At 39.9% G+C, this 10,357-nt stretch overlaps 1 protein-coding gene across 8 annotated transcripts in view; it reads left to right on the plus strand.

Moving 5' to 3' along the window:
* The window catches only part of RBMS1 (RNA binding motif single stranded interacting protein 1), a 621,011-nt gene extending 613,401 nt beyond the window's left edge, over window positions 1–7,610 (plus strand). For all 8 annotated transcript variants that reach the window (XM_063933647.1, XM_063933644.1, XM_063933646.1 and 5 more), the window contains exon 14: window positions 6,758–7,610. The gene's annotated coding sequence lies outside the window, so the exon portion shown is untranslated. The remainder of the gene's footprint in view (window positions 1–6,757) is intronic.
* Window positions 7,611–10,357: the final 2,747 nt, after the last annotated feature.

Below are 10,357 nucleotides of genomic sequence, written 5' to 3' on the forward strand. Positions count from 1 at the left end.
CTGCCAATAGTTTTTCCTAAATCTGAGGAAATAAATGAGGTGTGTGATAAAGCGTGGGTTTCCCCCGATAAAAAACAGCTAATTTCTAATAAGTTATTAGCACTATACCCTTTCCCGCCAGAGGTTAGGGCACGGTGGGAAACACCCCCTAGGGTAGATAAGGCGCTCACACGTTTAACTAAACAAGTAGCTTTACCGTCCCCTGATACGGCCACCCTCAAAGAACCAGCTGATAGGAGGCTGGAAAATATCCTGAAAAGTATATACACACATACTGGTGTTATACTGCGACCAGCAATCGCATCAGCCTGGATGTGCAGTGCTGGAGTCGCATGGGCGGATTCCCTGACTGAGAATATTGATACCCTGGATAGGGACAATATTCTGTTAACTATAGAACATTTAAAGGATGCATTGCTATATATGGGTGATGCGCAGAGGGATATTTGTACCCTGGCATCAAGAGTAAGCGCAATGTCCATCTCTGCCAGAAGAGCATTATGGACCAGACAGTGGTCAGGGGACGCAGATTCCAAACGGCACATGGAAGTATTGCCGTATAAGGGAGAGGAGTTATTTGGGGCTGGTCTAACAGACCTGGTGGCCACGGCAACGGCTGGAAAATCCACCTTTTTACCCCAGGTTACTTCACATCAACAGAAAAAGACACAGTCTTTTCAAACTCAGTCCTTTCGTTCCCATAAGTATAAGCGAGCAAAAGGTCACTCTTTTCTGCCCAAGGGCAGAGGAAGAGGAAAAAGGCAGCACCATGCAGCCGCTTCCCAGGAGCAGAAGCCCTCCCCTGCTTCTGCCAAGTCTTCAGCATGACGCTGGGGCTTTACAAGCAGACTCAGACACGGTGGGGGCCCGTCTCAAGTATTTCAACGCGCAGTGGGCTCACTCGCAAGTGGATCCCTGGATTCTACAGGTAGTATCACAGGGGTACAAACTGGAATTCGAGGCGTTTCCTCCTCATCGGTTCCTGAAGTCTGCTTTACCAAAGTCTCCCTCCGACAGGGAGGCAGTTCTGGAAGCCATTCACAAGCTGTACTCCCAGCAGGTGATAATCAAGGTACCCCTCTTACAACAGGGGAAGGGGTATTATTCCACACTATTTGTGGTACCGAAGCCGGACGGCTCGGTGAGACCAATATTAAATCTAAAATCTTTGAACACTTACATAAAAAGGTTCAAATTCAAGATGGAGTCACTCAGAGCGGTGATAGCGAACCTGGAAGAGGGGGACTATATGGTGTCGCTGGACATCAAGGATGCTTATCTCCACGTCCCAATATATCCTTCTCACCAAGGGTACCTCAGGTTTGTAGTACAAAACTGTCATTATCAGTTTCAGACGCTGCCGTTTGGATTGTCCACGGCGCCTCGGGTCTTTACCAAGGTAATGGCCGAAATGATGATTCTTCTACGAAGAAAAGGCATCTTAATTATCCCTTACTTGGACGATCTCCTGATAAGGGCAAGAACCAAGGAACAGTTAGAAGTCGGAGTGGCACTATCTCAGGTAGTGCTAAGTCAGCACGGATGGATTCTAAATATTCCAAAATCGCAGCTGATTCCAACGACACGTCTACTGTTCTTAGGAATGATTCTGGACACAGTCCAGAAGAAGGTGTTTCTCCCGGAGGAGAAGGCCAGGGAGTTATCCGAGCTAGTCAGGAACCTCCTAAAACCAGGACAGGTCTCAGTGCATCAGTGCACAAGGGTCCTGGGAAAAATGGTGGCTTCTTACGAAGCGATTCCATTCGGAAGATTCCATGCAAGAACTTTTCAGTGGGATCTACTGGGAAAATGGTCCGGATCGCATCTTCAGATGCATCAACGGATAACCCTGTCGCCAAGGACAAGGGTGTCTCTCCTGTGGTGGCTTCAGAGGGCTCATCTACTAGAGGGCCGCAGATTTGGCATTCAGGATTGGATCCTGGTAACCACGGATGCCAGCCTGAGAGGCTGGGGAGCAGTCACACAGGGAAGGAATTTCCAGGGCTTGTGGTCAAGCATGGAAACATCTCTTCATATAAACATTCTAGAACTAAGGGCCATTTACAATGCCTTAATTCAAGCAAAACCTCTGCTTCAGGGTCAGGCGGTGTTGATCCAGTCGGACAACATCACGTCAGTCGCCCACATAAACAGACAGGGCGGCACGAGAAGCAGGAGGGCAATGGCAGAAACTGCAAGGATTCTTCGCTGGGCGGAAAATCATGTGATAGCACTGTCAGCAGTGTTCATTCCGGGAGTGGACAACTGGGAAGCAGACTTCCTCAGCAGACACGACCTTCACCCGGGAGAGTGGGGACTTCACCCAGAAGTCTTCCACCAAATTGTAAACCGTTGGGAAAGACCAAAGGTGGACATGATGGCGTCACGTCTAAACAAAAAACTGGACAGATATTGCGCCAGGTCAAGGGACCCTCAGGCAATAGCAGTGGACGCTCTGGTAACGCCGTGGGTGTACCAGTCAGTGTATGTATTCCCTCCTCTGCCCCTCATACCGAAAGTATTGAGAATCATAAGAAGGAGAGGAGTAAGAACTATACTCGTGGTTCCGGATTGGCCAAGAAGGTCTTGGTACCCGGAACTTCAAGAGATGCTCACGGACGAACCGTGGCCTCTACCTCTAAGACAGGACCTGCTACTGCAGGGGCCTTGTCTGTTCCAAGACTTACCGCGGCTGCGTTTGACGGCATGGCGGTTGAACGCCGGATCCTGAAGGACAAGGGCATTCCAGAAGAAGTCATCCCTACTCTGGTAAAAGCCAGAAAGGAAGTAACCGCAAAACATTATCACCGCATTTGGTGTAAATATGTTGCGTGGTGTGAGGCCAAGAAGGCCCCTACACAGGAATTTCAACTGGGTCGTTTCTTGCATTTCCTGCAAACAGGACTGTCTATGGGCCTAAAATTAGGGTCCATTAAGGTTCAAATTTCGGCCCTGTCGATATTCTTCCAGAAAGAACTGGCTTCAGTACCTGAAGTTCAGACATTTGTGAAAGGGGTGCTGCACATACAGCCTCCTTTTGTGCCTCCAGTGGCACCTTGGGATCTCAATGTTGTGTTGAGATTTCTAAAATCACACTGGTTTGAACCATTGTCTACGGTAGATTTAAAATATCTCACGTGGAAGGTGTCGATGCTGTTGGCCTTGGCTTCAGCTAGGCGTGTGTCAGAATTGGCGGCTTTATCATGTAAAAGCCCTTACCTAAATTTTCATTCTGACAGGGCGGAATTGAGGACTCGTCCTCAATTTCTACCTAAGGTGGTTTCTGCATTTCACATGAACCAACCTATTGTGGTACCTGTGGCTACTAGGGACTTAGAGGACTCTAAGTTGCTGGACGTTGTCAGGGCCTTGAAAATATATGTTTCCAGGACGGCTGGAGTCAGGAAAACTGACTCGCTGTTTATCCTGTATGCACCCAACAAGCTGGGTGCTCCTGCTTCAAAGCAGACGATTGCTCGTTGGATTTGTAGTACAATTCAGCTTGCACATTCCGTGGCAGGATTGCCACAGCCAAAATCAGTAAAAGCCCATTCCGCAAGGAAAGTGGGCTCATCTTGGGCGGCTGCCCGAGGGGTCTCGGCTTTACAACTTTGCCGAGCAGCTACTTGGTCAGGGGCAAACACGTTTGCTAAATTCTACAAATTTGATACCCTGGCTGAGGAGGACCTGGAGTTCTCTCATTCGGTGCTGCAGAGTCATCCGCACTCTCCCGCCCGTTTGGGAGCTTTGGTATAATCCCCATGGTCCTTACGGAGTCCCAGCATCCACTTAGGACGTTAGAGAAAATAAGATTTTACTTACCGATAAATCTATTTCTCGTAGTCCGTAGTGGATGCTGGGCGCCCATCCCTAGTGCGGATTGTCTGCAATACTTGTATATAGTTATTGTTACAAAAAATTCGGGTTATTATTGTTGAGCCATCCTTTCAGAGGCTCCTTTAAATTTATCATACTGTTAACTGGGTTCAGATCACGAGTTGTACGGTGTGATTGGTGTGGCTGGTATGAGTCTTACCCGGGATTCAATATCCTTCCTTATTGTGTACGCTCGTCCGGGCACAGTATCCTAACTGGCTTGGAGGAGGGTCATAGGGGGAGGAGCCAGTGCACACCACCTGATATCTCAAGCTTTTATTTTGTGCCCTGTCTCCTGCGGAGCCGCTATTCCCCATGGTCCTTACGGAGTCCCAGCATCCACTACGGACTACGAGAAATAGATTTATCGGTAAGTAAAATCTTATTATTTATGTAGTATACAACACATTAATGCATTATATTTTAAAGTTGTAACAGTCACACTTAGTATACTGTACTTATTAATCTTTCCTGTTAAGATGTAAGTTTTACAGAAATTTGCAGTTTGTTTTATCTACCCTTTCTATTTGTCTAAAATAAATATTATGGGGTGGATATATTATTTTCTTGTTGAAGGACTTCAAGTAGTTTCTGTGATGGTGCTAGTAAATCTGCTTTCAGAGATCACTCAGTACAGTTCTAGTTCTTGCGTATATAGTTCACTCACTGACTATGGGACTTTGATATCTCTTTTGCACTGAAATCCTGAGTCCGATCCGAGATATTGAGCACGGTTTAAAGCTGTGTCACAGCTGCCCAGACTCCTTTCACGTTACACTTTGGGCCCAGGCTATTTCCGGGTCACCCTTGTTCACACTACACCCTTATTGCACCCGTGTCTGCCCTGCATGGCACTCCCTTGAGACGGGCCTAGGAGCCAATCAACAGCTTTAAAACATAACCCAGGTCACTCCTTTCATGGTGCGGCTTATCAAGGTCAGTCTCTGGTTCGACCCTGGTGAAGGCCTAGGACACACAATCTTGGTGGACCCTTTCACATCATGGCAGGACCCAGGTGTTGCCCTGGCAATATCCCAAGTTAGAGGCTCGGTGTGAAAGGGGTATGAGTGATGTTTAAGACCAGTAAGCAGAATTGAAGCCTGATTGTTCAGCCATTCATAGTTGAATTTTCCTCACTTACCAGTACATGTTTTTTTGGGTATGGCTCCGGAACTCAGGGTTGACAGTGTCCAGGTCGACACACATGTCGATGCCTATTGGCCAACAGTGAGTAGGTCGACACAGCCATTAGGTCGCCATGAACAAGGTCGACATGGAAAAAGGTCTACATGAGTTTTTTATGGGGGGGTGGGTGTTGTATCATTTTCTTTGTAAAGTGACCGGGAACCCCATTTAGTGCAGTGTCCCCTTGCATGGTTCGCTTTGCTCGCCATGCTTCGGGCAAGGTGCCTCGCTCCGCTACCGATGCGCTCGGCACAGGTTTCCGTTCCTAATTGTAGTCCACGTGGATCGGAAAGTATGAAAAGTAAAAAAAAAAAAATTGTGAAAAACTCATGTCAACCTTTTTCCATGTCGGCCTAATGGCCCTGATGATCTATTTCTGATGTCAACCTAGTCACTGTCGACCAATAGGCACCAACATAAGGTGTGTCGACCTAAGAGCTGTCGACCCAGAGTCCGGATACCGATTTCCTAGCTAATGTATCTCACGTCCCTTTCCAGTATTCTTAACGGTCTGTCTGCGCCCTTAAGTTCATTATACAGCGTGTGCTGTGATTGGTTTGGAAGCAGCACATTTTCATTGGTCAGGGGCCAATATTCAACTCCCCCTGCACATTTTTCATGGAGGAGCTGCAGATAGCATGATGTCATTGTTTTTTAAATAGTTGTGTGTGTGTGTGTGTGTGTGTGTGTGTGTGTGTGTGTGTGTGTGTGTGTGTGTGTGTGTGTGGTGTAGGGTGAATATTTTCTTGGCATGTGGGGAAATTTAGTGTTGGGGGTGTTGTCCATGTATTGCCTGTGTTCACAGATTCAGTGCTTGCTTGCGTGTGTAATGTATAAGTTGGGATGAGCGCTTTATAGCTCTGTGTTAAGTGCGTATTTGTATTTTAATAGTATTATTTATTCAATTATACTTATTTTTTTTTTTTTTTAACTCTTAACTCAAATTGAACTTTACTGGATTTTGCAGAAAGTACTGTATGAAATAGGGGTAGCAATAATCAATGTAAGTTCCTTACAAACAGTGCCATCTACTGTTATAACATTCTCTACACATTCATTATGGCTATTAGCAATATTGTTTGTTATTATTAGTGTCTGTATTCTGATTTAGTTTACATGTATGATATAATTTATGTTTAATGTTGTTTGCATAGAGGCTTAACTGTAGTCCCTTCTGTGAGATGGTGGGAATATTTAAAATGAGAATGAAGTCTCTGTAGAAAATAAAAAGGACAGTAAAAGCATAACATTGAGTTTTGCTGACATATAATGTGTGTTTTGTTTTTTAATGACGAATTCAGTTAAGTTTTTGGATAGTCACACATGAGAAGTGCTGACCTAATTAAAAAATCCTTGAATACTAATCTGCATCTCCCAGTTTTAAAATCACATTTTGACTACACTGGTCATAATAATCACTTTAGAATAATATCTCCAAGGAGTTTTACTAAACAAAAAAAAAAGCCTAAAACAGTCGTAAGAATTTTTTTTTCTTTTTTTATCTGCATTAAATGATTTTTGTGAATAAAATGATTATTTTACAGGTTATTTAATCTTACTTATTCTGTGCTTTTAAACAGACACTTATAAATATAAATATATAGTTCATTTGTAATGGAAAGTAATGTGATTCTTTAAGTGACACTTTTGGTAAAAAAAAACCCTAAAATAAATAGAATTGTTTCTTCTCTTGCAGATGGAGTGATGACCTTTGATTGGGGGAAATGAGGTTCAGATGCTGAAACAATCATGGATTTCTCTGAACAATCGTGCTTTATGAATTGACAGTTTTGCACAGGTTCTTGGGAAAAAAATACATTATTTATAATGAAATCAACTCAAACTATTTTTGCTATAAGTTCAATGAGGTGCATAAAAAAACCTTCAATTCATCTAGTGGCTGTTCCCCTGAACAGGTTTATTTTATTACGGAAATTTTTATCAAGTAATATAACACAAAAGAGACAGACTATGAGTTTATCTCTGGGTGTGCACAGGTGGCCATTGTATGAATACATGTGCATGACAGAAAATTGTGTTATTTTTTTGGTGATATTTTTTCCCTTTTTTAATTTGTATGAGACTTTTTGTTTTAATTTTTTTTAAGAATTTGTATGTTTGTTTTTTCCTGAAGGTTAAGCATTTTACTGGCAAGAGACCAGTGAAGCAGGCGATTGCAAAATAAGTATCGCTGGTTTCTAAAAAAATAAATAAAAAAAAATAAATACATTTGACTTGGTTACAATAAAAAGGCATCTTTTGTGATGCCTCTGTGCTTGCAGTGTGCGTGTTGCTGTAGTGCAGTGTTGCTGTTCGTTTTCTGAATACTTGTAATTTTTTTTCATAGCGTGAAGTGTCTTATCTTTTTTCAATGAATTCCAATTTGCCTTAAAACTTAATGCTGTAGCTTTTATTTCTTCACGTAATTACTAGGAAAAAAAAGTGTAGATTGCTTTGACCAAGTAAATTGGTCGATTATGCCTTGTAAAACAGCAGCATAGGGCTCTTAAAAGGTAGTCAATAAAATTGCTGAAAATTTGGCTTTTTAATGTGTAGTAGATGTTTTTAATGATTTTGTTTTTCCACGTAACATGTATGGTAGTGAAAAAAAATGGTGGGTGGGAGGGGCAGAGGGAAAATGTTTTGTGTGAAACACATTTTCTGATGGGAGGATGTTTTAATAGAATCAGTTGTTTGTAAGGCCTTATGCCAATAATTTGCTCTGGTAGTGTAAGCGATTTTAGGAAAATCTGCTGTAAGATGCAATGTATAAACTTTTTTGCTTTCTTTTCCAGATTAACTTGATGTTTTAGTGTATGTAGAATATAGGAATTGGGATAGGAATTTGTCAGCGAATGTGTTTGGGTTTTTGTTTTGGTTCAAATTTTTTTTCGTTATGGTCTCTTTATACAATTAATGATAGTGCTTTACATAGTTGATTGTGCTCAAACCTAGCAAACAAAAAAATGCTGTTACAGCAAAATGGCAAAAAGCTAAAGGACTTAAAAAACAAAACAAAGCTGAGATAAAAATAGAATTGTCAAAACATTGGGTACTAGCTCTCTATTGCGTGAAAATAATAAAAAAAAAAATGACATGGCACTTTTAAAGGTAACTTTACCAAAGAACAAAGAGCCAGTAACCAATCTTCAAGATTATTCTCAGCATGAAATTTTTCTGTACACTTTATTTTTGCCGGACCAGTTTGCGGTTAGGAGAATGTGCCTTTTTTTGTACATTTGCATTTTTTTTTATAGTTTTAGTCAATGTATGGACACAATATAAAAGCATGAAGGAAGACTTGGATCCAAGCAGTGCCACACTTCACATCATCACTACAAGTATTAATTGTAAAGATAAAATCATGTTTTTGAAACTATGAAATTCCTGATTGGTCAAATACAGCATTTTAGTTTTCTTATATATATATTTTTTTAGTAATACATTAGATCACTGCTTATATTATGGCTGTTTTATTCTAATCGCATATGAAAAAAAAATTATGTTGTCTTCCAAAACTGTGTACTCGCCTGGTCAGCAGTGTGATCAGTTATCTACCTCAAAACTTTATTTCCTTTTTTATTGGGACAGGTTGCTGGCACTGCCTGTTTCCACTGACCAAATCTTCCTAGCTGGAGCTAGGGCTAAGCAGTTTTATTGTTTATTTTATTTTAATTTTCTATTTTTTTTTAAAGTATTTTAGTATTAAAACTGCATGTATTTGATTTTAGCCAGCTGCGACATTTCATAGTTTCAAAAGTAATTGCTGCTCTGAGTTTAGATTTTAGTTAAAAAAAATAAAAATAAAATACATATTCATTAGAAATGTATATTTTTTTTGTTTGTTTTTCTTTATTTTTTGCAGAGGAATAAAAAAAGTTGTGGTATAATTGGTTCAAAGCTCCCTGGGATATAATTGCTTTCATTAAACACCTTTGCTGCTTGAGGTGTGTGGTTATTCATTATGGATGTTAAACTGGCCCCTTCAGCAGTAGAGGTAAGAGGTAAGGTTCAGACACTCAGCAATTTCTCCTCTATTGAATCTATTTCTAAATCTAGAACTTTTACTTTAATTAGATTCTCAATTATGTTCTTTTAAGCAGTGATCCCATCATGTAGATCCATAAAGGGGAATAAATCACTGGTGTCTGAACGATGTGCCATACTTTGTGTCTGGGTAAGATTTGGAAAGTATAAAAACATAACCTCTGTACATAAAAAGTAATCAGTTAAACATCACATAGTAGACAGCCATTAAATTATAAAAAAAAAAAAATTAATTTATGAAGAAAGACCTTTTGTACAGATTGAAAAAAAAAAGATTTTCATAGAGATATCTATATGAACAAGAGAGTTAATTTTTTATTTTTGTTTTACTAGTGCCACAAACTTGCCAGTGGTAACTTATTTGTCCGGTTTAAGACAACTCTGTAGTTATTGTTAAACGCCAAAATAACATTTTTGAACTGTAAATTTGATTAGATTGTTAGCTTTTTTTTCTGTTTTTTGTTTCTTTTGAAAATTTTTGAATAAAAAAGATCCAAAAGAAAAATGAGTACTTTTGTTTATTTACTAATAACTAAATTTAAAATGACCAAAACCAATCAATGTATGTTAGTAATCCACTGGGCAGTATTCTATAAAAGTGACATAATGGTGACATAATGGTAAACTCAGTTGTGACGAGAAAACAAAAATATGAAACAAAATAAAATATTTCATGTTTTTGTTAATTTTAAACATTTCATTTTTTTTAACTTAGCTACTAGTATTTAATTTAATTTGCAAATATCTACATAAAGGTAGTGGGCAGAAAAATAGGAAATACAATATAAAGTTACTTAAGATTTTGTGTAACTATGTGAACCAAAGAATTGAATCTACCATTCATCTTTCCCAGTGGTTCCCAAACTGTGTGTCTAAGCACCCTGGAGTGCCATGAGGCTCTTGGGTTATTTGTTCCAGCACCAAATAAAATTATTTATTGTCAAAGTAATAGATAAAACCATTGCAGGTAACTGCTAATCACAAAGCATGCACAATCAGAAGCACAGCTGTACACAACCACATTACTGAGCCTAAGGATGACATGTAGGCACAATTTACTTTTTAATCTGAATGTATTATCTTTTTCCCAAATAAATATATATATATATATATATATATATATATATATATATATATAAAATTTAGATTAATATATATGTATGTGAAAGCCCTCACTCACTCACTAACTCATCACTATTCTCATTTCTCAATATGTTAAGCTGAAATTTAACATAGGCATTCTTCATGT

Source organism: Pseudophryne corroboree, chromosome 7, assembly GCF_028390025.1.
Source record: "Pseudophryne corroboree isolate aPseCor3 chromosome 7, aPseCor3.hap2, whole genome shotgun sequence".
Classification (NCBI taxonomy): Eukaryota; Metazoa; Chordata; class Amphibia; order Anura; family Myobatrachidae; genus Pseudophryne; species Pseudophryne corroboree.